Source organism: Dermacentor albipictus, chromosome 10, assembly GCF_038994185.2.
Source record: "Dermacentor albipictus isolate Rhodes 1998 colony chromosome 10, USDA_Dalb.pri_finalv2, whole genome shotgun sequence".
In the NCBI taxonomy this organism is placed as follows: domain Eukaryota; kingdom Metazoa; phylum Arthropoda; class Arachnida; order Ixodida; family Ixodidae; genus Dermacentor; species Dermacentor albipictus.
In genome coordinates, this window is record NC_091830.1 from 43,409,624 (window position 1) to 43,433,469 (window position 23,846).

General features: G+C 43.0%; 1 long non-coding RNA gene across 1 annotated transcript; it reads left to right on the top strand.

Annotated features, from left to right (window-relative positions):
• The first annotated feature begins 7,251 nt into the window (after window positions 1-7,251).
• On the top strand, window positions 7,252-22,485 carry LOC139050769 (uncharacterized). The gene is made up of 6 exons (XR_011509074.1): window positions 7,252-7,332; window positions 9,908-9,996; window positions 12,915-12,932; window positions 14,846-14,872; window positions 17,205-17,231; window positions 22,367-22,485. It is a non-coding gene; the product is annotated as an uncharacterized lncRNA (long non-coding RNA).
• The last annotated feature ends 1,361 nt before the right edge of the window (window positions 22,486-23,846 follow it).

Genomic DNA, 23,846 nt, shown 5'->3' on the forward strand with positions numbered 1-23,846 from the left:
TCGTTTTGTGAGTTGTGGTTCCTACGTTCGCAAGGCGTTCTATACACATACGAGAAGCCCGCACATTACGCGTCTAGTTAGTAATCACGATAACTTAACTTTTAAATGGTGTGACGCGGTCGAAAAGCGCCCTTGAAGTCTCTGTTGCTGCACAGTTACTCCCAGCATAAATGTCGTTGCGTAGTTGATGATCTGAGGCACGCTCATAGCACCCATTATTTCTTCGCGACGTCCACTAAATTTTCTATGACAACCAGGCACAAAGGTAATGAACCCTACGACTTAAAAATCATTGCTCCACATTTCCCTGGTGCGCTGACCACACGGTGAGTTTTCAGTGAGACACAAGCTACCTTCTGCCACTTTTGTCCAGGCGAACTCACATTTCATCACCGCAAACCCAAATGCAGGATGAGACAAGCATCGAAGCAGCAGCCACCTCGCACAGCCGACAGACGCGTCAAAAACGGAGGAACAGGATTGCTGGACGGATGCAAGAGCGACCCCTTCAGAAGGGGAGAGCCAGCGGCACCCTCTTTCTAATTGTGGTGCTGTTGTGGCATACGTGATGCCGAAGTTAATAAGTAGTACACTCTCATTTTGTGCCTTGTTGCGCCCAACTACATACAGATGTTGCGATTCAAAAAGAACCGTCGCACTCTAGATTATCCGCTATACTTAGCGCATAAAGAAATTATATGACGTATTTTCAATTTCCAGTAGCTTACACTGCTTGCAGGCAGCAAAATCATGACCTTCGAGATCCCGTTGTGCTATTATTAGGAGGCTGTCACTGGGATTTGATTTCGGCAACTTGGAATCCACTAAGCTTTATGAACCACATCCTCGACGCCTTCCACTTCCGCCCACGCTACTTCCGCCATCACTTCGTTTTAATTAACTTGCTGGTGTCGTCAACCTTTGCTGTAGCATTAGAAATTTTTGACACGATCTCGGAGGTACATATGTGCAGTGTGCGATGTTTCCGTACGCGTTGTAACTATTTCCGTCAAAAAGCATCAAATCTAAGAGGATTTACCGCTCGTGTGGCACCGGTTACAACCCTGTTATCCGCATTGCTTTCGTGTTGGTATGTTGAATGTGCATGGGTTGCCTTCCTGCAGTCCATGTCTTCTGTGTTTATGGGGCGACAGGCGAAGATTCCTGAAAAACAAGCATATATCTGCAGTATGAATGTGTTCTATGTGGTGTGTGCTAGAAATGTACGGCGGGGTAGATTGAGCTTGCGCGAAGTATTGCTGTGCATTTAAGCGAATAGACACGGTTGCTTATGCGCATTTTTATTTTATGTTTGTCATTTAGCTGCATCTGCGAAAGAATCCACAATGCACTTACATAACGTTACATTCTGTTGTTTTGAGTGTTGTTCACCTTAAAAAATTAGAGACCGTTTAAAGATGCTCTTGCTTAATAGTGAAATGTCTGAAGTGGTTTGGAAAAAATCGGGCTTTTTATTCTTTGAAAATCGACTTCAGTGGTAATTTTACAAGATCATAGCAATACAGCTGTAGACATCGAAATAAGAAGCAAAATTATCTGAATATGGCACAGTAGGTGACTCCCGCGATGATGTGCCAAAATCTCAGCATGTTCGGAGTGCTGAGGACCTACCATTTTAAATCAAAGTATGATTGTCTGCTCATTGGAGGTAGTGTATGGGATTTCCTCATTTCATGTGTTCCAAGTAAATTATTTCATCTGTGCACTGTTGTCTTTTCGAGTTCAGAAGATATTTTGAGAGATTATTCAACAGCACGCATTGCATTGTTTAGACACGCATTTAGATGTAATATAGGTCATGCCATTCATAGTTATTCCGTTCAAGTATTTATATCAGTATGCAAACTCTAATTCCTCTATCGACTGTAGTTTGTATGTCATGAAGGAAAAAATCATTTCCGCGTTTGCTGAAACAATATGATTTCACATTATCATGTGAGTTGGGTATTTGACTTTGCCACCTAGTAACCCTGTAAGTGGGATGTTTATGTGCATTTGGTAGGACAGTGGCAGAGAAAATGATGTGATCAACAATCTGCCCACTAAATCTTAAGCTCCTATGTCACACTACTGCTAAAAAACAGATTTATAGAGTGAACACGGTTATAGTTTCCTGAGTTACAGAAGTGCCAAGCCATTACTAAGCACAGTGCTTGTGTTTACTAAATACCTTTTCTTCCCTTCACCATGTGTCATTCTCTATCTCGTTCCCACATAATGTTTAGTATAAGGTATGCATAAGTAAGCGATGCAGCGGTGCCGTAGAGATAGAGTATCCGCCTCGCATGCAAGAGGATCGTGGTTCGAATCCCAGTGCCGCGCCGTTTCCCACCGGATTATATAAAAATCCGCATATTGATAAAACTGCATGAACAGGACTGGAGTGCGGCCAGATCCCGGTGACCAGAACGGGTGACGCAATCACTCACCAGACCAGGACTGGCCACCCTGTTGCAGTATTTGGCCAAAACCTCCTATATGAGTACAACAATCAAACCTCGGCCCTCGGTCACCAGCGGCTGCGAAGCAGCGGACCACGGTGGCGCTCAGTCTTGTGACGCAGTAGCGGGTGCTAAGGATAACTAGTTTTGAACAGGCCGCCATCGAAATCTCAACATGGCAACGTTTAACGCTAGAACATTATCTAGTGAGGTGAGCCTAGCAGTGCTGTTGGAGAAATTATAATGCAGTAATAGGGATATAATAGGGCTCAGTAAAGTTAGGAGTACAAAAGAATCATATACAGTGCAAAAATGCGGAAACGTCCTGTGCTACTGGAGCTTAGCGAAGAGACGAGAACTACGAGTTAATAGGGATACAGGTGGTGACATATTATTTTCAAGCATTACCGAGAGGTGGAAGGTCTTGTTGGGAAGCTTAATCAGCGGTACGCATTGAAAGTCGTACAGGTCTACGCCCCCTCAACCATTCATGATGACCAGGAAGCCGAAAGCTTCTATGAAGATGCGGAATCGGCGATGGGTGAAGTCAAAACAAAATGCACTATACTGATAGGGGACTTCAATGCAAGGGTAGGCAAGAAGCGGGATGGAGACAAGTAGGGGAATATGGCATAGGCTCTAGGAATAGCAGGGGAGAGTTATTAGTAGAGTTTGCAAAACATAATATGCGGATAATGTATACCTTCTTCCGCAAGCGGGATAACGAAAAGTGGACGCGGAGAAGCCCGAATGGTGAGACTAGAAATGAAATATGCCTTATAATCTGCGCTAACGCTGGCATCGTGCACGATGTGGACGTGCTCAGCAAGGTGCGCTGTAGAAACCATAGCATGCTAAGTAATCGAATTACCCTAGACTTGAGGAGGGAACGGAAGAATCTGGTACATAAGAAGCCGACCACTGAGTTGGCGGTAAGAGGAAAAATAGAGGAATTCCGGATCAAGCTACAGAAAAGGTACTAGGCTTTCACTCAGGAAGAGGACCTTAGTATGGAAGCAATGAACGACAATCTTATGGGGATCATTAAGGAGTGTGCAAAAGAAGTCGGTGGTAACTCCGTTAGACAGGATGCCAGTAAGCGCTATCGCAGGAGACGAAAGATCTGATAAAGAAATGCGAATATATGAAAGGCTGTAACGCTACAGTTAGAACTGGCAGAACTCTCCAAGTTATTCAACTAGCGTAAGACAGCTGACACAAGTAAGTATGATATGGATAGAATTGAACATGCTCTCAGGAATGGAGCAAGCCTGAAAGCAGTAAAGAAGAAACTAGGAATAGGCAAAAATCAGATGCATGCTTAAAGAGGCAATGCCAGCAATATGATTACTGATACGGATGAGATAGTTCAATTGGCTGTGGAGTTCTATAGCGATTTATACACTACCAGGGGCTATGCGTGAGAATGGTCTAGAGAAATTTGAAATCCCGCAAGCAAGGCCAGAAGAAGTAAAGAAAGCCTTGGGGACTATGCAAAGGGGGAAGGCAGCTGGGGACGATCAGGTAACAGCAGATTTGTTGAAGGGAGGTGGACAGATTGTTCTAGAAAAACTGGCCACCCTGTATGCGCAATGGCTCAAGACCTCGAGCCTACCAGAACCTTGGACGAACGCTAACATAATCCTAATCCACAAGAAAGTGGACGCCAAAGACATGAAAATATGGAACGATCAGATTTCTCTCCGTTGCCTACAAAGTATTTACTGAGGTAATCGCAAATAGAATTCGGAACACCTTAGACATCTGTCAACCAAAGGACCAGGCCGGATTCCGTAAAGGTTACTCAACAATAGACCATATTCACACTGACAATCAGGTGATACAGAAATGAGTGGAATATAACCTACATTCATATGTAGCTTAATAATATATTTGGGATTTTACGTGCCAAAACCACTTTCTGATTATGAGGCACACCGTAGTGCAGGACTCCGGAAATTTTGACCACCTAGGGTTCTTTAAAGTGCACCTAAATCTAAGCACACGGGTGTTTTCGCATTTCGCCCCCATCGAAATGCGGCCGCCGTGGCCGGGATACGATCCCGCGACCTCGTGCTCAGCAGCCCAACACCATAGCCACTGAGTCATATGTAGCTCTCATTGATTACGAAAAAGCGTTTGATTCAGTCGAAACCTCAGCAGTCATGGAGGCATTACGCAATCAGGGTGAAGACGAGCCGTCTGTAAAAATACAGAACGATATCGATAGCCCCTCCACAGCCATTATAGTCCATCATAAAGAAAGCAACAAAATCCCAATAAAGAAAGGCGCGAGGCAGGGAGATACGATCTCTCATATGCTATTCACACCGTGTTTACAGGAAGTATCCTGAGACCTTGGTTGGGAAAACTTGGGGATAAGAGTTAATGGAGAATACCTTAGTAACTTGCAATTCGCTGATGATATTACCTTGCTTAGTACCTCAAGGGCCTAACTGCAATGCATGCTCACTGACCTGGAGAGGCAAAGCAGAAGGATGGGTCCAAAATTAATCTGCAGAAAAATAAAGTAATGTTTACCAGCCTCGGAGGAGAAGAGCAGTTTACGACAGGAAGCGAGGCACTGGAAGTGTTAAGGGAATACCTATACTAAGGGCGAGTAGTGACCGCGGATCGGGATCATGAGACTGAAATAATCAGAACAATAAGAATGGGCTCGGGTGCGTTTGGCAGGCATTCTCAGATCATGAACAGCAGGTTGCCATTATCCCTCAAGAGAAGGGTGTATTATGGCTGTGTCTCACCAGTACTCACCTACGGGGCAGAAACTTGGAGGCTTACGAAAAGGGTTCTACTTAAATTGAAGACGGCGCAATTGAGCTAGGAAAGAAGCATTATTGGTGTAACGTTAAGGGATAAGAAAAGAGCAGATTGGGTGAGGGAACAAACGCGAGTTGATGACATCTTAGTTGAAATCAAGATAAGGAAATGGGCATGGGGAGGACATGTATTGAGGAAGCAGGATAACCGATGGTCATTAGGATCACGGACTGGATCCCAAGGGAAGGGAAGCGTAGCAGGGGGCGGCAGAAAGTTAGGTGGGTGGTTGTAATTAAGAAATTTGCAGGGACGCCATGGCCACAATTAGTACATGACCGAGGTTGTTGGAGAAATATGGGAGAGGCCTTTGCCCTGCAGTGGGCGTAACCAGGCTGAAAATGATGATGATGACCTGCTGCAAAAAGCGGTGCATTGCAGCGGTTGTGCAGTGGTTAGTGCGTTTAGGTAGGGAGAAGTATCACGGCTGGTGGGGCAGAGCATGGAGTACTTACGGTGGTCACTATGTATTTTTGAGGTTGGATGAGGTGACGGTATATGCGTGCCATTTTTTTCTCGCACGATTTTGACACTCTGTTGCGATGACAGCGGAGTCGCGCATTGAGCCAAGAAATACTCTCGCATAGAAAAAGGTGGCATGCCCTGCATGCACGTTATCAGTGGTGTTGAGAAACAGTTCGTATATTTATGGCCTTCTCCAACAAACTGCATCAGCGTATAAAAAGCGCGCACGAAACTTTGAATTGGGAAGCAAGTGGGAATGCATAGATTAAATACATGGCTCTTTACTCCATGTGACACCAGGTAAATAAGTGTCCCCCCAAAAAAACTCGGCTACAGAACTGTACCGTGATTCAAGAACGTGATGCCCATCGTACATGTCATTTACGAAATGTAAATGAATTTCGAGGAGGCATAAAAACGCCTAGGGTTATCTTTAACCTAACCAAGTGAATAATGGCAACAAATTCGATGCTGCTGTTAGTACCAGTGAGTTGCTATTGCAAAACTTTGAGTACGGCATGTACTACAACACTGCTTCTGCATTCCAATTCCCGATAGAGGGATGTGTGACGCAATACCAACCACGTGGAGCCTGCAGATTTTCTTGATTGCTCATTTTCAGACGATTGCTAACTCCTTATGCCGCTATGTGTACCGATGCACCTCTTAAGCGGCAAGAGTTATAAATTCGTAAAAAGGTCGTATGAATAATTATTCTAGCAATGTGGAACGTTACTATGGTCCTGCAGCACGGCTTTTAATACGGTGAAAATATTACGAAGTGCTTGTGTGGAAATTGACTGGAAGCGACAAAAGATACAGGCCCTTTGGTCCACGTGAATTCCTCGCTGAAATATTGCGCTTCGTCTAGTGATAAAGCAATTGCAGTAGAATATTTCTGTGCATTGCAGAGCTGTGAACAACAAAAAACAGGTTCCTGTTACGCTTAGTGAAGCACTTGTACAGAACCTCGCATATGATTTTCCACAAAACACTTGCAAAGGATTGGAAAGGAAATGAAATAACCAAGTTGTCGCTCTCAAGACACCAACATGCTGAAAGTTTGAGATGTTCTGCTATTAACACACACACAGTACTTTCCTTTTAATTTGCTTTTTTAAAAGCCAGAAGGAGCACAATGGTGTTCTTTTCAGCATTCATCTTGATGTACATTTAATAATAGGTCGCTGATGTCAATACGGCTCCATCAACTGGCTTACATTTCTGCGGTTTTTTTGGCTGTTTAGAGAACAATGAATTCTTTATTGTTGCAGGTGCAGAGCGTGGGACGAGTAAATACAGGAATCCCACTATTGTCCCGAATTTCGTGGTGAAGTCATAGCCACTAATTTAACGAGAATTTAAGGAATATTTCAAGCCTCAAACAAACATAATCTCAGCCATCTGATCGGACCACCTCTACGTATGCGGAGATATAGCACAGCATATATAAAGGTGCGGCAACAAGTGAATGTCACTGCAGCCATGGCGATCATCGTGCAAATGTCACTGCTTTGTTTGTTGCTGCTCTCGGTGTCCTGCATCCCAGGAAGTGATGCTGCTAAACGTATGTAGAATTTCCCTACGCTTTCATTTGTGTTGTGCAAAAAAAGGGTTAGTCAAGGGGCCCGAAAAATCGGGCTCCCCGGATACCACTTTTCCATCTCATTTTTCCTAACGAGGGTCCCGAATACCTTGTTTAGCGCAAAACAACAGACACAAGAAAGACGACAGGACAAGGCGCTACTCTCAACGGACATTATTTTATTGCGTCACTCCTTTATAGCTGAAACTAGGGGAACATGGGCAGTGAGAACCATGGGATTGAAACGCCAACATCCGATCACATGAGCGCACTCATGCGACAGAATACAAAAAATCATATTTAGCTCTGTACGAGGTTAAGGAAGGCACACTGATGCACTGTGACCCCAATGACTGAATGAATAATGCTTCCGATAACTCTCGGGTGGCGGTGTCACGGCTCTTTTTCAAAATCGTGGTATTATGAATCATGGGTTTGGTGGTTCCACCACATGGTGCTCACTGCATATTTTGCACTATTTACAGCTTTCTATGAAGGAGTGATCATATAAAATGACGTCCACCGAGAGTAGCCCCTTGTCCTGTCGTCTTTCTTGGGTCCTTTTGTTTTGCGCTAAACAAAGTATTCATGTATGCGCACCAACTAGCCCACCAACGCAATGTGCTGAATGTCCCGAACCCGGCAAGATTAACGCCTTCAGGTAGGACACGCGGGTTTATTGGCCAGTTGTCTTCATCCAAAAAGATCACGTACTCAGGACGCTTGCGGCAGAGATAATGTTCTGCATCCGCCGCCAAGCTTTGTGAGTCATGGCGATACCTAAAACTCCCATGGATAGTTCGAGTAGTAACACATAAATACCCCGGAAAGTTAATCGGAAAACGGTGCCGCCGGTACCTCAATCGGTAGGGCACCGCACTAGTAATGCGAAAAACGTGGGGTCGTTCCCCACGAGCGGCAAATGGTTTTTTCATCCACTTTCATTTCCGTCAATTGGTCGTTTGTTAGATCAGTTACTAAGCACAATTTTTTTCCCGTGTGTCGTCCTTGGTGACTTTGTTAGTTTGTTTCCTGTAACATTCCTGTAACAGCCCTGTAACAGCCCTGTTTGCTTCCTGTAGCAGGTCCCTCGGTTAACCCCCTTTCATCTCGTTCATTGCATAAGGAGGGTCCTGAACCCGTCAACGTTGATGCCTTCAGGTAACACTGTGGGTTTACTGACCAGTTGCCTTCCCCCAAGAAGATCACGTACCCACGACGCCTGCGGCAGAAAGGATGTTCCAGATCCGCCGCCAGAGTTTGTGAGTGGTGGCGCTGTCTATCACTCCCAAGGTTCAAGTAAAAAACATAGATTCCCAAGAAAGTGGACGGTAAGACGCCGCCCCGGTAGCTCAATTGGTAGAGCATCAAACGCATAATGTGTAGACTTGCGATCGTTCCCTACCTCCGGCAAGTTTTTTCATCCCACTTTCACTTCCATTACTTATTATTTCATTAATTCAAATACTAAGCACAAGAATCTTCCCCGGTGTTGACCTTGGTGTCATTGGTTGTTGGCTTCTTATGAAATTATAAAAATGTTGGGCCGCATGGCTAATCTCTTTTCTTCTCCTTCATGGCCAAATGAGATTATTTTTCGCCTTTCATTTTTAGTACCTCCAGAGGGCATTACATTTCGGCCTAAGTGTTTTAGGAATCTCATTTACACAATGTCGAGGTATATTCAATTTCTTCTTGCATAACCAACTTTTCTGAACCGGCACTTTCTAGGCGTGGAGATTCATTTCTACGTTTTGTGTAATGGGAAAGATTTAGGTAGCTAGGATTGTAGTTCGAACATTTTTTCGAGCAATAATTTCCCCAATATCTGCGAAGTAGCCAAACAGATATGTGAGAGTGGTTGAGGTTTGTCTGGTGTAGTACTCACGCTCTAGTGACGGTGATGCATGACGCGGTGCCAAAACTGTCTTACAAGTTGCACTCTTTCTTGGGCGAACTTAGCGGCGAGCAAAGTCTACGTTCACGGAAAAGCTTATCTGTGTGCCCAGCGCGTAAGCTTTGACGCATTCCTCTTCGCATCCAGCGACACTTCTTTTTCTTTGACCACAGTGTGTATTGGGGCCTCTCAGTTTTTGTGAGCTCCCGTCTTTATGAATCCTATGTCTGTTTATTGATTATAATGGCCTCTGAAACATAATTCATCTAGTTGGGAAGTACAGCGTTTCCTTAACAAATACAACACATAGCATGAGCGACATATTTTGCAGAGGGAAATGGCTACATTGTCTTGTCTTATATTTGCAGCAACCTTGAAGCATGCTATATCAAGACGTTAGTTTGGAAATACCCATTATTTTCTATAAGTAATTTTTTTCGCTATCTGAATAGCAGTGTTCTCTCGAACAACCTAACGTTTTGTTTTAGAATATGCGGCTTTACGTGGCAAAACTACTTCCTGATTACGAGGCACACTGTAGGGGAGGACTCCGGAAATTTCGACTACCTGTCCCATACAAAAAACTTATTGAGAAGGCACTGAATTATCATTGGTCAATGTTGAGTTTTTCATTGACGAATTGTGCACATTTTGTTGCAGAATTGTTGGGGTGACTGTTGAGTGGCCTTGAATATTGACTACTGAAAATTATTCGAAACACCCTTGGGAGTCTCAATGTTGAGTAATTGGTAAGTTACCATTGAAATTCCCTTGCGCTTAGGCGGCTCGTAGTGTTCATTTTGTTAAATGGTTGTTGGGTTACCATTGATGCTGCATTGAACTGACGTTGTGATAGTTCTGTTATCCTGTTGTTGAGTTATTTTTGTCACAGCACTGAAAAGTACATTGTAGGCAAGTTGAGATGGCATTGAGATTTCAGAAGTCGCCATTGAAATATGACTGACATTTCGTTGGGCTAGAGGTTTTTTTTTTCATATATTGAAATTGCTTTGCTATTTACACTTGCATGCCCTGGTGCCTGCTCATAAATTTCACAAACACAAACAAAAGCAAAGAAGATACTGATCAATTTGAAGTACCTTTATTTACACTAAGGATGCGTGCCCATGAAACATTAATGCAGTACATAAGACACCACCACATCGAACCTGGAGACATAGGCTAGTACCTACAGCACTCTTAACAGTGTAAATACATCTGATAAAACGTATTCATATGAATTCAATCAAAACGATCATTGTGGTCTTCACTTGCGACTTAAGTTCATGACTAAGAGGCAAAGCGACTCAAAAGGCAGGGACTAAGCATACCCTTCAAACAACCAACTTTGAACACATGAACACTTGAAGCTGCTTCCGTGTGAATACACACAAGGCATCTGAATACGTTACATTAAAATGTTTCGCACACTAATCCATCAGAGGAACAGTTACGGCTGACTTTGAGAAGGCAAAATACCAGACTTGAAACAATTTACTTCACGTAAATATATACAAGCTTTAGCACACGTCTTTCACCGCGATTAAAATTTAATGACGTACCAATGTAGACTTTTCTGAGCTTTTTGTCTTCGAGATGTATGTATTTTCAGGTTGCCCAATTATTCTATAAAATAACATCACTGAACTTAGCTTATAATTGATGAGACATCATTTAGAAAGTTGTCGGGCATGGTAAACACTTTAATCATGTTTCGGACGAGCCAGGTTTGCAAGAACAGTACACCATTTGTATATGTTAAAGTGAGGTACAGAAGAGTTTGTTGGTGGTATTACATGAATTTAGTGAGCTCATCTTCAGTTACATTTTCTGGACTTGCACAACGTTAGGTATAGCACTTTTTGGGGCCTTTTTCACTAAACCCAGCAACTAAGTGGTACCTCAGTCAATAAAGAAATAAGGCAAGGCAAAAACCTTGAACGATAAGAGAGAAAATAAATATTTAGCAGAGAAAAGTGGTAGTAACACACGGCTAACACAATTCCAAAGAGCCAAGTAGATGGTCACCTGCACTTGCAGTATCAAGTACCCCAGAAATAGTCGTAAAGGATGAGAAAAGGTTCCCTTGACTGGACAGCCAGTTTGGTGAGACAGGAAAAAACGCAAAAAAACGCGTATACGAAACACCAATGACCTCAATTGCGCAGGTAAAATGTTATTAAAATGCTACCAGAATTTTATTGCATATTATACATAAAAGTTGCAAAAAAATTGGGACAAAGCAGAAACAAAGACGGAGGGAGATAGAGCACTTGTGTTGAAAAGAAATTACAAGTGATATACATGCATATTTGAGCTCAAGACAATTTTTTCTCCAATATATACAAAAAGAGCCCATGCACTGACGGCATAAAAGAAGGTTCCTGCGCCTGGAGAATGCGGGACAGTACAAAGCAGCGTCATGAGAACCAAAATCTTGAGCTTAGTATGTTTAAAAATTCGAATACTCGCATACCCACAGGTTTGTGACATGTCATGCCTTGAATAGATGAAATTCATAAATCTCACACAAATGACGTTGCCATCACTTTTATCGGCTTCCTTAGGGGACTCCTTGAAGTTGAACTAGAAAAATGTACATCATTGTTAAAAGCAGAGAAGACAAGACCCAATAGCGTTCTTTCTGAAATAAACAGCGCAAATACATGGCGCTATACTCCATGTGACCCCAGGTAAATAAGTGTCCCCCCCAAAAAATTCGGCTAAAGAACTGTACCGTGATTCAAGAACGTGATGCTCATCGTACACATCATTTACGAAAAGTCACAATGAATTGCGAGGAGGCTTAAAAACGCCTAGGATTATCTTTCATCTAACCAAGTTTGAGAATAATGCCAGCAAATTCGAAGCTGCTGTTAGTACCAGTGAGTTGCTATTGCACAACTTTGTGTACGGCATGTAGTACAACACTGCTTCTGCATTGAAATTCCCGATAGAGGGATCTGTGACGAAACACCAACCGCGTGGAACCTGCAGATTTCCTTGATTGCTCATTTTCAGATGATTGCTAACTCCTTATACCGCTATGCGTACCAATGCACCTCTTAAGCGGCAAGAGTTATAAATGCGTAAAAAGGTCGTATGAATAATTAGCCTACCAATGTGGAACGTTACTGAGGTCGTGCGGTACGGGGTGTAATGCGGAGAAAATAATACGAAGTGCTTGTGTGGAAATTGACTGGTAGCGACAAAAGATACAGGCCCATTGAAACGCGTGGATTCTTCACTGAAGTATTGCTCTCCGTCTTGTGATATAGCAATTTCAGTAGAATATTTCTGTGCATTGCAGAGCTGTCAACAACAAAAAAGTTCCTGTTACGCTTAGTGAAGCACTTGTACAAAACCTCGCATATGATTTTCCACAAAACTCTTGCAAAGAGTTGCAAAGGAAGTGAAATAACAAAATTGACCCTCTCTAGACAACAACATGCTGGAAGGATGAGATGTTCTGCTATCAATACACACACAGTACTTTCCTTTTAATTCGCTTTTTTTAGAGCCACAAGGAGCACAACGGTGTTTTTCCAGCATTCATCTTGATGTACATTTAATAATAGGTCACTCATGTCAATACGGGTCCATCACCTGACTTACATTTTCGCCTTTTTTGGCTGTTTAGAGAACAATGAATTTTTAATTGTTTCAGGTCCACAGCGTGGGACGAGTAAGTACAGGAATCCCACTATTGTCGCGAATTTCGTGTTGAAGCCATAGCCCCTCATTTAACGAGAATTTAAGGAGTATTTCAAGCCTCAAACAAACATATTCTCAGCCATCTGATCTGACAACCTCTATGTATGTGGAGATAGAGCACAGCATGTATAAACATGCGGCAACAAGTGAATGTCACTGCAGCCATGGCGATCATCATTCAAATGTCAATGCTTTGTTTGTTGCTGTTCTCCGTGTCCTGCATCCCAGGAAGTGATGCTGCTGAACGTATGTAGAACTTCCCTACGCTATCATTTGTGTTGTGCAAAAAAAAAAGGGTTAGCCAAGGGGCCCGAAAAATCGGGCCCCCCGGATAACTCCTTTTCATCTCATTAATTTCCTAACGACGGTCCCGAATACCTTGTTTAGCGCAAAACAACAGACACAAGAAAGACGACAGGACAAGGCGCTACTCTCAACGGACATCATTTTATTGTGTCACTCCTTTATAGCTGAAACTAGGGGAACATGGGCAGTGAGCACCATGTGGTGGAAATGCCAACATCCAATCACAAGAGCGCACTCATGCGACAGAATACAAAAAATCATATTCAGCTCTGTACGAGGTTAAGGAAGGCACACTAATGCATTGTGGCCCTAATGAGTGAAGGAAGAAGGCTTGCGATAACTCTCGGGCGGTGGTGTCACGGTTTTTTTTCAATATCGTGGTATTATGAAACATGGGTTTGGTCGTTCCACCACATGGTGCTCACTGCGTATGTTGCACTAGTTACAGCTGTCTATCAAGGAGTGATGATATAAAATGACGTCCACTGAGAGTAGCGCCTGGTCCTGTCGTCTTTCTTGTGTCCTTTTGTTTTGCGCTAAAGAAAGTATTCATGTATTCGCACCAACTAGTCCACCAACGCAATGTGCTGAATGTCCCGAACCCCGCAACATTAACGCCTTCATGTAGGACACGCGGGTTTATTGGCCAGTTGTCTTCACCGAAAAAGATCACGTACTCAGGACGCTTTCGGCAGAGAGAATGTTCTGCATCCGCCGCCATGCTTTGTGAGTCGTGGCGATATCTAAAACTCCCATGGATAGTTCTCTTAGTAACACATAAATACCACGGAAAGTTAATCAGAAAACGGTGCCGCCGGTACCTCTATCGGTAGGGCACCGCACGCGTATTGCGAAAAACTTGGGGTCGTTCCCCACCAGTGGCAAATGTTTTTTTCATCTACTTTCATTTCCGTCAATTGGTCGCTTCTCAGATCAGTTACTAAGCACAATTATTTTCCCGTGTGTCGTCCTTGGTGTCTTTGTTTATTGTTTCCTGTACCATTCCTGTAACAGGCCTGTAACAGCCCTGTTTGCTTCCTGTAGCAGGCCCCTCGGTTAACTCCCTTTCTTCTCGTTCAGTGCATAACGAGGGTCCTGAACCCGTCACCGTTGATGCCTTCAGGTAACACTGGGAGTTTATTTACCAGTTGCCTTCACCCAAGAAGATCACGCACCCGTGATGCTTGCGGCAGAAAGGATGTTCCAGATCCGCCGCCAGAGTTTGTGAGTGGTGGCGCTGGCTAACACTCCTAAGGTTCAAGTACGAAGCATAGATACCCAAGAAAGTGGATGGAGAGACACCACCCCGGTAGCTCAATTGGTAGAGCATCGAACGCATAATGTGTAGACGTGTGCTCGTTCCCCACGTGCGGCAAGTTGTTTTTTCATCCACTTTCATTTACATTATTTATTATTTCTTTAATTCAATTACTATGCACAAGTATTCTTCCCTGTGTTTACCTTGGCGTCTTTGTTTGTTGGCTTCCTATAAAATTATAAAAATATTGGACCGCTGGGTTAATTTCTTTTCTTCTCTTTCATGACCAAATGAGTGTATTTTTTGCCTTTCATTTTCAGTACCTCCATTGATCCGTCAATTTGTGCGTAAGTGTTTGGGAATATCATTTATACAAAGACGAGGTGTATTAAATTTTTACTGCATAGCAAACTTTTCTAAACCCGCACTTTCTAATCATGGGGATTCATTTTTACGTGTTGTGTAATGGGAAAGCTTTACGTAGCTAGGATGGTAGTTTGAATTTTTTTTCTAGCAATAATTTCCCCAAAATCAGCGTAGTAGCCAAACAGATACGTGAGCGTGGTTGAGGTTTGTGTGGTGTAGTACTCACGCTCTTGTGACGGTGATGCTTGAAGCAGTGCCAAAACTGTGTTACAAGTTTGACTCTTTGTTGAGCGAACTTGTGCCCTGAAAGACAAGTAACTATCGAGCAATTCGAAAGCAGCTATCAAAGTCAACGATCTTGGAAAATCTGATCTGTCAGCCAAGCGCGTAAGCTTTAATGCATTCCTCTTCGAAAGTTGTAGGATAATCGCTGGTACTCGAGTGCTTTCCGGAAGCTACTGCGCATTCCTGTCGCACGTTGAATCAGATTATTTAGTCTTAGGCGAGAGCGTAGACGACAGACAACATCAGCAACAGCACCCGAGTAGGTTCCATATCATGCTGGCGTGTCTTGCGCTGAGCGATAACGTTTAAAATTCGTTACCTGGTCGAAAGCGGTCGCTGGTATAAAATAAAACAGGTACTTTTGTCAGGAAGTCAATACCTTTTCCTTGGGCAAGTCGGTACTTGCAGAATAACAATAATAATATATTGGGTTTTACGTGCCAAAACCACTTTCTGATTATGAGGCACGCCGTAGTGGGGGACTCCAGAAATTTTGACCACCTGGAGTTCTTTAACGTGCCCCTAAATCTAAGTACATGGGTATTTTCGCATTCCGCCCCCATCGAAATGCGGCCGCCATGGCAGGGATTCGATCCCGCGACCTCGTGCTCAGCAGCCTAACACCATAGCCACTGAGCAACCACGGCGGGTGTACTTGCAGAAGGAGACGACATTGAAGTGCAAAAACGTCCAAAAGAAAGATTCCCACCTCGTTCGGCTATCCCCCCTGTTGTGGAAACCTTCCTTATGAAGCATAATGTCAAGGTAGTCTTGAGGTACAAGCGGGGTTGCCGAAAAAAACCGCAGGCGGTGCTATGTTGCACCAAGATGAACCACAACAAGACGAAGGCGGCGAAAAGCTACGGTTTATCTTTTTGCGTTTTCCGCTCCGAAGAAACTATCTTTCTTATGCCCTCGAATCACGGGATGTGCTGCGCAAACGTGTAACTGTAAGTACGCAAAACGCTAGGTGCACCCCTGCGTGAGAGTGGTCTACCAGGTACCGCTAATGGAGGCTACTAATGCACCGGACAGACCGGCCGTAGTGTGACCTATTGGATGACAGATCACGCGAATATTTAAAGAAAGAGTATGACCACACATCCTTTCGCGCATAGCAGGTCTTGCTGCTGTGATCCAGATTTTCCTGAGGTGACGATGCTGAGTAGTAGTAGAGATAAAACCGCGCGGCAACTGCTTTATAATATCCATATCAGGGGTCAAGCTTTTGCGACTCAATACATCTGTTTCGTTATATGACACACAAATTAAATTGCTTGGTTTGTCTCAAACAACATGGCTTCTCATTTACCCTTTGCCGCGCCCTGGTGTGGACAGTTTGTGCGGGTTAGATATGTAGCGGCGGCCATTGTGCCTAAAGAGAACGGCAGTTGTGAGGGTAGTACCGCTTTCTGTTACCTCAGTTTGTAGGGGTGAAAATGTTTTCTAGCTCTATTGTGCTCCAGTAAATTATAGTTACTGCCGTTAGGGTCACTTAACCAAAATATAGAGTAGTTAATTGTTTCGGTTTGATAGATCACTAGCACATTAAACGGGGTAAAGAAGAACAAGATATTTATACGGCTATATGTATTGCACCATAATTTGCAGAAATCTTGCCTCTGTGTACACGAACACCCCATTAGCGAGCTAAGCGGCACCTTAAGAGTTACCAAAACATCCGTTACCTGTGCACTGTTTTTCTTATTAAGGCTGGGGAGAGCGGGCTGTGTGTGCATACAATGCTATGTAGAATTTACTGGCTACTGAGAAGAAGCAGACTTCATTGTCGCATGCTCCTTCCAGCGACATTTTTTTTGTTCGGCCACAGTTTGTACTGGGAGCCCCTGTGTTTCTGTGAGCTGCCGTGTTTTTGAATCCTATGTCTGTTTGTTGATTATAATGGCCTCCAGAACATAATTATACCAGTTGCGTAGTACAGTGTTTCCTTAAGAAAATACGAAACATATGATAAGCGACATATTTTGCAGAGGGAAATGACCACATTGTCTTGTCTTATATTTGCAGTATTCAGACAGCCTACTAAAGTGGAACGTAAGTTCGAAAATTTCTATTATCTTCGGCACGTATTTTTTTTGCTTTCTAAATAGCAGTGTCTCCAAAAGCCTAACGTTTTGTTTTAAAATATGGGGTTTTACGTGCCAAAACCAATTCTTGATCATGAGGCACACTGTAGTGGAGGACTCCGGAAATTTCGACCACCTGCGGTTGTTTACCGTGCAACTAAATATAAGTATATTGGTGTTTTTGCACTTGGCCCACATTAAAATGCAGCCGCCCTGGCCGGGATTCAATCCCACGACCTCTAGCTCAGAAGCCCAACACCATAGGTACATAACGTTACTCATATCGACATCTTTAGATCCCTGCTGTTACAAAAAGTGCCACGTCTGCATTCCCAGCACTTGCGTGCGATCAGTATACGCTTGTCAATCGAGTTCCAGACTCTTTGGAGGGCACGGGCAGCTCATGCTCCAAATTCATAAACTTGTGTCGCCCTCAGTTATTGCTATTTGTGCAAGTGACATAGACCACGTTAAAAGGGAATTATTTATTTATAGAGATATAGTCTGGCTCCTCTTATTTGCAACGCAAAGGAGGCGTATAAACGCCTCTACAATTGGCCTAACTATTCTCGATATGACTATCCTGAATGTTTTTCGTCATAAACGGGTACGAAGTGCTCGTCATCAACCAGAAAAAAAAGAGGGAACAAAGATCAGGTGCCGATTTTCCTTTTTTTTCCAGAACTCGGTTTCAAACAAATAACCTAACTGAAAGCTGATGAGCTGAACGCGAAGGAAACGTTCTGCGTGAAGCTGCAAGACAGTTTTCGCCCGGACGCCATGAAGATAGCTACGTCGAGATGTTATTTAAACTCTTATCAAATCAGGGTTTGCTTTACTCAGATGCGCGTCTATTTTTCTCTTCGTCGATGCGGAAAAACCGAAGTGGAATGTGTAGCTGCAGCAAGCGGAGGGCCACCGTGGTGGTCTCACATATTATGCGTCATGGTGCGAAATACAGTAGTGTATGGACTGAACATATTCCACGATATGTAGTACCACCGGATGGACCAGTTGGATTTACAAACTCTTTCTTCTCGTTAACTATTCGCTCGAGTGCTCTACCTTCACGTTAGGGTTGCGGTAGCAATTACATAGACATCCTATGAGCATTGGTGCCATCGTCATCGCCATCGCCGTGAAATCCCTATCAAGTCCAAGGGAGATAAAATTGTCACCACGTGCCGTATGTTGTATCTGCGGGGGAAAGTGCGCGAGGATGAGCCCGTCTACGCGTCTCAATCTTGGGGGCTCAACCTACGAACGTGAGGTGGAAGCGTGCTCTCTTCTTTAGCTGGTGAGGCACGAGGCTGTGGCGAGGGAGGGGTTGCGGTCTTCCTCGGCAGCTGCTGTTTACAGCACAATGCGTTGGCGGGATAGTTGGTGCGAATCCATGAATACTTTGTTTAGCGCGAAACGACAGACACAAGAAAGGCGACAGGACAAGGCGCTACTCTCAACTGACATCATTTTATTGCGTCACTCCTTTATAGAGCGCTCAAACAAGAGGAACATGCGCAGTGAGCATGAGCACCATGCGGTGGAGCCACCAACATCCGACACCAAGAGCGCACTCATGCGACAGAATCCACCACCGCCCGAGAGTTACCGGAAGCATTTTTCATTCTGTCATTGGGGTCACAGTGCATTAGTGGGCCTTCCTTAACCTTGTACAGCGCTGAATTTGGTTTATTGGATTCTGTCGCATGAGTGCGCTCTTGGTATCGGATGTTGGTGGCTCCACCGCATGGTGCTCATGCTCACTGCGCATGTTCCTCTTGTTTGAGCGTTCTATAAAGGAGTGACGCAATAAAATGATGTCAGTTGAGAGTAGCGCCTCGTCCTGTCGTCTTTCTTGTGTCTGTCGTTTCGCGCTAAACAAAGTATTCTTGCTGTTTACAGTGCGGCCGTGCGGCTACCACATATTTAAAGCGCTCTGTGACGTGGCCAAAGCCTGCGCCAGCGCGGGCCTCACCTTCAGAGCATTCGGCCATATTTGGAGAGTGCTCGAAGTGCCGATAGCTTCGTATAGGCTGTGCATTTGACGTTTCGTTCGCGTTAAAGCGAGAGATGCATCAAGGCCGATTCGCTCGCTGCTGCTGATGCCGTGTGCGTGCGCGACACCGTGCTTGGTAATTTGGTTAGTGAGCGAATGTCTACAAATTTTTCCGCCCATAAATCTATTATCCTTAATTCGTATCAGCATCCGCTAATTTGCTATCACAATCGATGCTTCTCCTCTCGTGCGAAAGTGCGACTTTCCATTTTGCTCTATGGTTAATTATCAGAGCACTCAACCGGAAATAACACCTATATTTACATTGTTCCATGGGACTGTGCCCTTGCTTCTGCGCTTCCTTTACCGTAATAAACAGAAATATCAATAATCATGAAGGTAATACCACATAAACAAAATTAATGAACTGCACAGTCACAGAAAGTACAAGCGCAGTGTTGACACGCAATATTGTACACCCTAAAATACAGTGAAATTTCATTTGGTATTTTATGGTAACGGAATATGACCAAAGGTAAAGGATAACTAAGCAAACGTGCCAAACGTTTAGAAACAAACGCAGAATGCTAGACGCTATTGTACAGCGCATTGAAAATGAATTTACTCACATTTCTCTGCACATGTGCTTCCTTCAACCTATTTCGTTAACTTACAACTATTGCATATTATTACTGTGCTCATCTTTGCACGTTTAGGATGCAACATATCACGTGAACATATCACTTATCACGTGAAGACGTATCAGTGAACTTATTGAAAATGTTATTTCAAAACGAGAGAATCATTCAGTTGTAGTTTGTTTTTTTCAGTGAAACGAACTCCGAAAACATCACGTATGAATTTTAAATTCATTCAGTTATATTTACAAAAAAAGTTTATATTTTACGTCTATAACGTACCCGCTGCTTTAAATCACTAACCCGTTATTATAGATACTTCACTTGATGCCTTACATTAATGAAGTAGCAAGCTTATGCGCGTGGTTGATTATACCGAATTCAGATCGCGCACAAGCTTGCTGAAATGTTCTAAGACCTCTACGTCACACTAAACGAACTGGTGTAAGAAATGCACAAATAAAATGCCAATGTTAGTGAAACTTTTCTAATGGATCTGTTCTTAGAACCAACTGTCAATACTTTCCAGACAAAAATACTTTTCAAGATATTCGAAGCGAAAAGGATCATATCAGCTTTAAAGACAAGCATACACTTCTACCAAAACAACATAGACCCAGCGTACTATTAGGTACACCTAGGTCCATCATTATTTAACTATGTATAAATTATTTGCATATGCAATGTAAATAATGCACATAGTACGGCATTGTTTTATGCAAAGTAAACTTCAAAATTGGCTTCGCGAAGCAAGTACAAAGCATGACAGAAAAAATTATGCGGCGCACACTGTTGCGCTTGCTATGTCCCGTACATTTCTGATTTTGACGATGAATAGATGAGTGGCCTCATGCTGCTTTGAAAATAATAGCTACAGAGCTGTTGCTGTGGCAGACCTTTCTGAGCAAAATGGAATGCTAAAAAAACAAAATGTTTATTTTTATTTCTTTAAAACGTGGTGCTGTGCTTTTATATACTGTAAGCTAGGCTACTTAAGACATTGCGAAACAGAAACAAACCATCTATTTTGCTGTACCTTTTTTAACATGAAAGCCATTTCAGAATTGCTATCTTGCGCCATGAGCTGCCTCAAAATGTCATCACTGGTGCGGTGTATTTAGGCCAAAGCTAAGCTTGGTTGGTGAGAATTTACTTCTGAAACATAAAAGGTTACAGCCATATTACATAAAATGTCAGAAACAAGCAAGCCAATATTGTCATAGCCTAAAATGTATGATATGTTTGCTATTTCTAGGCCCGATTCGGATCATACCACTTTAAGCTACGTATTTAGAAAAGCGGCACTGAGCTCAAGCCGTATAATGGTATTACCAACTTGCATCATGCTGTTTAGAAGCGTGAAACTTAAGTGCTTGTGGGTGAGAGGTTTTCGTTTGGTGACGAAGTTGTTCGTCTCAGTTCCGCACATGGATTACTTGGTAATAACGTTTAAACGCATTCATGTTGACAGTTCATCTTGCAAGATTACCCCAAATTAGAAAATGGAAATCTGTTTTTGCATTGTATACTATTAATAAAAACTGGCAATGTATAGCGATGCGTCCTCGTTTATAACAATATTTTCAATCATTTCGTAGACATTTGTTGGAGACAAAATTAGATGTAGTCTTTCAAGTATTTTTTCACCGACATAGATATTCTTTACCAGTCGTTTTTCAAAACACCGTAAAGAAAACAGTAAATTTGGCTCATTGTTCTATAGCCGCAGTGATTGCTCATTTAAAGCGATTGCTTTGCTTTCACGCTATATAGACATATGCAAGGTGTCGCAGCACACTTTATCCAGAGTTTAAAAATATGTGAATGCCACGTATCTGGTTAGAACCAAAGTAATGTTGCTTGGCGTCGCATTGGGATACTCAAATTACTTTTTAATTTCATCTGATAAGAAAGTTAGTCCTAATTGTTTAAGGAACTTCTCAAATATTACAAGTAGATTAAAAGTGTAAATGAGAAAATTGCAGAGCGACATAAAAAACTTTTGAAACAGCTGTCTGTTTGCCCAGTACATGCTGCATAAAAGTGATGTTGTCGATCGTGAAAGAAGCCCGTAAATGCACGAAAGACTACCGTGCGACTGGATGCTCGAGCCACATTGCTTGTGTTCGCGGGCTTATTTCACGCTGGGAAAAACACTCTTATGTAGCACGTATTGAGCAACAGAAAGCTCTATGGGGAGTTATTCATGTTGAGCTACAGTTTCTTCATTGACACTTTTCATCAACTAATATTACTTGAGTGGAATAAAGAATGAGCACTAATTATGTAATTCTACGGAATGAAAGGTGAGCTTAAGTACCTCCAAGCGACGACAAATAGCATTACTTTTGATTTATCGGGCTACTTGGAATTGGCATATCTTTTAAGTTTGGCGAAAGTTAGCTGGGACACCCTGAAGATTGATAATATTTGAGTTGAAATGTACTGTCTTCTTTTTTAATTCTGCAGCAGGCTAGACATCAAGAAAATGAACAGCCCAGAGGTAGCAGCACCATGTGACACACAATATTTTGAAGACTTTGTGCCGCTGTTTGCAACAAACGTGCAACAATAAAGGTGTCCCTGCATTTACGGCAAAGGCTACTGACAATATTCTACGTGCATGTGTTATCTCGATGCATTTGTCACTGTGAAAATTCGGCTAAAGTTTTTATTCTTCACTTGGCTACAGTTAAGGTCAATGTGCAACAACACACCTGATTGGTTGGTCCGCACGTGGGTGGTTCAACGCAATATGAGAGGAGCGTTTGAGGTGGGCGTTCCAGCAGCGACTGTCCCCTCCTCACCAGAGCATTATCTAGATGAGCAATGCGCTTTGGTGACGTCATGCACTAGAATATGAGCAGTTGATTCGGGGCGTGCGACATATGCGAGCGGCCCATTGGCCGGAGAGACCTGTGCACAGCTGCAGCGAAGACATGTGAGGTCAGCTAAGAAATTTGGAGGAAGCGAAAAGCGGTGTCCTGAACATTGATATATATACGGTCTTACATCAGCGGTTGGCTAAGATAACGCCTCCTTTTGGTCTAGATCAAGTCGGTAGATCTGCGGTTCCCATTGCGAGGACCGGTGCTGCCAACGACCGCACTTTTTCAACGTATCCAGCTTATTGGGCACCAAAGTTTAGTTTGCGGGAGTGCCACCACGTGGCCTAGTGACGTTAAACTTTTCAAACTTCCCGCGGTGATGTTTTATGACGTCACTGTGAAAAAAAATGCAAGAATAATAGCTATCCCTGCGCATTCAACTTCACCTCAAAACATGTCCCACCAGGGATTATCAGTGTTTTTGATACGAGTGGCCCATGGTCGACTAGAAATTACTTGTCATTAAAATAACCGTTAGATGCGCGAGGCAAACGCAGCGGTAATTGATTGCAGGTTTTTCAGAAGCATCCGGAAAAGCGGCCACGGTTTTTCTTTTCCTTCATATGTTTTAATAATGCGAAGTCAACGGTCTAGGATAATCGTCGGAAGTACTTCGTGGCATCTTTAGGTCGGGCCTAACTCCGATGCCGCCTATTCAAATACATGTAAAATGCAGAAGTGCTTTCCGGAGATAACAATTGGGCCGTTTTTATGGAATATCATGCATTCGAAAGGCGGTGTTAGCTTAAAGTGAATATCAGAACCAGTATTTGCAATTAGCATTTGTTGTTTTAATATAAATTTTTAGATATAGGTAAGTTTTGGAAAATATAGAAGCACGAAGCTTACAAATTTGCAGCTCTGCACATAGTACAGATATTGTAGTCCTGTAAACTGTACCCATCAGAGAATCCAAAGCGGACAAATTTGATACGTCCATTTATATTTTACGTGAATTTCTTAAATTGTTTACGATGGTCTTTCAAATGTTCTACTGACAAATTAGGGTTATTTTTGATGGTCATATATAACATGTCAATCATTCATAATAAACGACGTTT